Source organism: Sinocyclocheilus anshuiensis, unplaced genomic scaffold (assembly GCF_001515605.1).
Source record: "Sinocyclocheilus anshuiensis isolate Anshui unplaced genomic scaffold, SAMN03320099.WGS_v1.1 scaffold106, whole genome shotgun sequence".
Lineage (NCBI taxonomy): Eukaryota > Metazoa > Chordata > Actinopteri > Cypriniformes > Cyprinidae > Sinocyclocheilus > Sinocyclocheilus anshuiensis.
Genome location: NW_015542347.1, coordinates 1,254,556 through 1,259,472, shown reverse-complemented (window position 1 = coordinate 1,259,472; position 4,917 = coordinate 1,254,556). Strand labels below are relative to the sequence as shown.

The window sequence follows — 4,917 nt, the reverse complement described above, 5'->3', positions numbered from 1 at the left end:
TCAGAACAGCCGGCATTGTAGTCTACTCTACCAGGATCAGGAAACAGTCCTCCTTAAAATACGCTGCACACATCGGAATATTTGGGTTAAACTGTTCAGGAACAGTGTTGTAAATACAACTTAACCACTGATTTCTAGTCGTGTCCTCTTTTGGAAGGCCAAACAAAGTAGTTTTGCTTTCACAACGAAACACAGCGTCACACACGGCGGCCTAGAGTGAGCGGAGGCCGGGGGCTAGAGTGAGCGGTGGCCGGGGGCTAGAGTGAGCGGTCACCAAGAGCTTGTAACACTCCAAAGAGAAAGGAAAAATTGAAATCGCATCATATGACCCCTTTAATAATTAAATTAATTACATGACATGCCATTTAATTAATCAAATTATTATCAGTGTTAATTACATAATAATATTAATTTGAATTGTTTATGTTTTAATATAGTAGTTAATAAATTAAATAAAAGTAAGCTGACTCTGATAACAATAACTGACATTATTGTAATGAAAGCATGGAATAGGCAAAAAGCTTTAGAACTCAGTATATCACAACAATATAACTTTTTTTATATATAATTATTGTCAAATCTTTGGTCTTGTCTTTTTTAATGAAATTACATTTTTAAAAATGAAATTGTGAGTTTTCCCTTATATGCTTAACCTAAAATCTTGGATGTTGGTTAAGAAAATGTACTGTGTATGACTCCTCACATACTAACCAATTACATAAACCAACTGCCAATATCCCTTGTTGACTCAAAAAAAAAATAATTTAATAAAAGTAAGCTGACTCGGACATTATTGTAATGAAAGCATGGAATAGGCAAAAAACTTTAGAACTCAGTATATCACAAGAATATTACTTTTTTATATATAGTTATTGTAAAATCTTTCATCTTGTCTTTGGTCATTGTATTGCACTTCACTGTATTGATTGATTGACTGTGTATGACTCCTCACATACTAACCAATTAAATAAACCAACTGCCAATATCCCTTGTTGACTCAAAAAAAAAAAAACAATGTTATTTTTATACTTTGATTTTTACATTTATGTGCACCTGCACATGTATGTGTATATACTATAGGAGTGACTGTTTGTCTCATGCTGTCTAGATCTGCAGCTAGATTATATAACACCCATTCACACACACATACACTCATGTCTGTGACCTACATCTAGCCGCCTGTATGCTTATGTGTGTGTTCTTACACTCATCACTCTTCCCACCAGAGGCACAGGAATGCACAGCACGCTGCTGTTGTTATGGCCTAGATTGACCCTTTCCCTCTTGTTTACTCTCCTCTTTTATCTTTTGTACTAGGTGAAAGTTAGAGTTGGGATACACTGAAAAAAAAACCTGTTGGATTAACATAAAAAAATATGTACATCGGTTGCACTTATTTTTATGTTCTCTCAACATAATTTATCTCTGTTTATGTTACTTAACTTTTGTTTGTCAAATGAACATGATTTTTTTTGTTGTTTTTATGCTTTTTGTGCTATGTACCTCCTGTTGATTCAACATGATTTTTGTTTAAATAAAAGCTTTAGTTTATGTTACTTAACTTTTGTTTGTCAAATGAACATGATTTTTTTTGTTGTTTTTATGCCATACCTCCTGTTGATTTAACATGGTTTTTGTTTAAATAAAAGCTTTATCCACTATAGGCAGTGGTGTTTTAATAAATTAAATAGAACTATGATAAAATGTACGATAAATCCAGATAAAATTAATAACAGAATAAAAAAAGCTTTGGTAAACTATAAGTACTACTTTTTAAATAAATAAAAGCATTTTAGCACCCTAATATTGTAGACTTTTAAGTAAGGCAATAAGCAAAAACATTTCTTGGAAAGAAATACTGCATTTTTTTCATTCCCCTCAACCCATGCCCCCCAAAAATTGCTTTACATAATACAATGTTACACAATAAGAACAATAAGAGCATAACTAATGTACTTCAAAAAACATTTCTACATTTTTTAGGAAGGACTTTCTTTGAAAGTGTGCTGATTTTAAAGCTCCACCATTATACACCTCAAAGAAATACTTCAAGGGATCAATCACCCAAAAATGAAAATTCTGGTATAATTTACTCACCCTCAAGTTGTTCTAAACCTGTATAAATTTATTTGTTCTGCTGACTCAAACATCCTTCAAAATACCTTCCTTTGTGTTCAGCAGAACAAACAAATTTATACAGGTTTGGAACAACTTGAGGGTGAGTAAATGATACCAGAATGTTCATTTTTGGGTGAATGTTCCCTTTCAGTTAAATGGGCAGTTGAATTCTGCAGTAGCTAATGCCAAGTTATCCAAATAACTGTAAGATTATCTGGCCCTCATTGACGATCCTGATGTCCCCTGGTCTATCATGGGCATTGTCTCCTCAATGCATTCTGGGATGAGGGCTTCATCTGCAGCCTGGAGAATGCACAGTTAAAAAATGAGATTCAGTACGGAAATATCAAACTTAATTTCAATAATTTAGTAATGTCTGTATCCTGAGAAATGTAAACTTGAATATAATAAGAACCAGTCATGGTCAACAAAGACTGATTACAGATAACTGTTAGACATCAGTTCTAGGATTGCGAATGGTAGGCCAAGAAATCCAATAGTGTCTTCCTACAACAAACTGTAAAATTATATTGCACACTTTGAATACGTACATGGATAATGGCAGAAATGTCCAAAGTGTGGATGTTTCGGTAACTCCAATCTAACTGCAACTGCTACTGTGCACCCTTAATACACTGACACATTCAATGGACAGGGAGAGAAAAATAATAGATTAATATTAACATTTGCAACATTGTCAGACAAAGATTTTAAAAGTAGCAAACATGTGATTTAAACAGATCAACTAAACATACAGATTACAGTATAGTTTCATAAATACCATTAATGTAGAGGCTTTGGACTGACAGTGAAGTGGATGTCAGTAAGTGCACTTGTCTGGTGAAATATCAGATCTCTGTAAAATATCAAAAGTATGCATCAGTTTTAAAACCGTTAATAATTATTTGAATTAAGACTATTGGATTATGCTCATCAAATTATATTAAGACACATATCATTCAAAGTAGTCATCAGAGATGTATACATGTCAGCATTCCAAAAAAACAGTCCAGCAGAATAAGGGGTCTTCACAGGACAGGAGAAACCAGACATCTAAACAGAACACATATTAAAATGTTAATTTTCTTTTAAACAACAAGCATTATACTGGATTTTTAATAATAAAACTGATTATTGGTTATGATTATTGATTGATTATTGATGCTCATTGGTTTAAGCAATAGTTCTCTTTCAAAATGTTAAATTTTCCATAAGCCTGATATCATGTTTTTATGTGTATATATTATGTGTGAATATACTCTCTAAATTATGTGATTGCTGTCATATTACTAAAAAGTGCATTAAAATACAACTGTAAAAAAGTCTTATTCATTGTAAGTTGTCATAAAAAGCAACTACTTAAATAACATCCAGTTTATTAGGAACACAACACGTGTGAATCACACGATATCCGTCTTTGAACTCGCATCATCTTGGATAGCATGCTTTTCGTCCTCTTGAAAAATTACACGCATGCGCAGTATCATCAGCTCATCGGTTCTCAAATCGGATGTGTCCGAAAGAAATGGTTCTCGGTTCAGTATACTGGTGATCCGAAAACCGATGCAACCGGTTCTTGACTCGAGAACGAGAAACGCTCTAACCGGCACGCTGCACGCACGTTCAATATCATCAGCTGCTTTACTCCTGTCGTGTTCATGTTCTATTTATTACAAACTCAATTTGTGAATGTGTCATTGTAAACTATAATTAATTACAGTACAGGTATTTAGTTCAACCGGTTCACTAAGAAGAACCGGTTAAATCGAACGATTCGTTCGCGAACCGGACATCACTATTGTAGACCGCTTCAAGCTGTTGCAGCACGACAACGGTAACGACCGGCGTAGACACGGTTCAGTTTGTCATACTGACGCAAATTTTAAACTAGTCGACATACAAAGAAAAAGATTACACACATCTGGAACACACAAACTATAATTACATTTTCAGACGCAGCTAAAGCTAGTGTTAACGTTAGCTACCGTGAGCATTAGCACAAACGTAACTTTTAAAACAATGTTGTTTGATATGACAAATACATAAAACCTGAGCGAAAATGTGCACATTCAAATACTGAATGGCTACTCTAAACTGAATTTTATTTTAAAGTTTTATTTACCTCAGTGTAGCGCTCAGATCCCGTCCACAGCGAGAGACAAAATGGCGATGGGCGCGAATTGGTTTCTTTCGAAAAGGGGCGGGGTTTCTGAAGAAAACATAACTACTTAATTTAGCTTCAACATGATTAATTCTATATGGTTGAACATCCTTACAGAATAAATACATGGTACATGATTAAAATATGTTTAGATGAGAAGCATAAATTAATCATGTAAGAAATGCGAAATGCATATTTAAAAATTCAACAACCTCCCCATTGCCATTTTTCCAGTGTAACTTACTCGGACTCGAGTACAATTTTTTAAAGGACTCGGATTTGTCACGGACTCTGATGCATTTTTACTCGGACTTGACTTGGAAAATATGTCCGAGTCCACGGACAGTTGACGGAAATGTCACTATCAGTATCACAAAATTGATATTCAGTATTTGCATGTGTTTTTAAGTGTTGTCCAGTACTTGAAAGCCGACGGGTTTCTGCGCTCACAGACCGAAAGCGCGCTCACAGAATAACACGCCTCTCAGTCAGTGTGCGAATGCCGAGTTCTCTCGCTTAAAGGGGTCATGTGATGTGATTTCTATTTTTCCTTTTCTTTACTGTGTTATGTAGCTATTTGTGCATGTATAAGATCTGCAGAGTTACAAAGCTCAAAGTCTCCCACAAAAGGATTTATT

General features: G+C 34.5%; 1 protein-coding gene and 1 long non-coding RNA gene across 2 annotated transcripts in view; one reads left to right on the top strand and one right to left on the bottom strand.

Annotated features, from left to right (window-relative positions):
- fam49bb (family with sequence similarity 49 member Bb) overlaps window positions 1-4,917 on the top strand; it is a 75,704-nt gene that overhangs the window by 47,026 nt on the left and 23,761 nt on the right. The window lies entirely within an intron of this gene.
- Window positions 2,296-2,975, bottom strand: LOC107691433 (uncharacterized). The gene is made up of 3 exons (XR_001634538.1): window positions 2,900-2,975; window positions 2,670-2,744; window positions 2,296-2,421 (listed from the first exon to the last, which is right to left on the bottom strand). It is a non-coding gene; the product is annotated as an uncharacterized LOC107691433 (long non-coding RNA).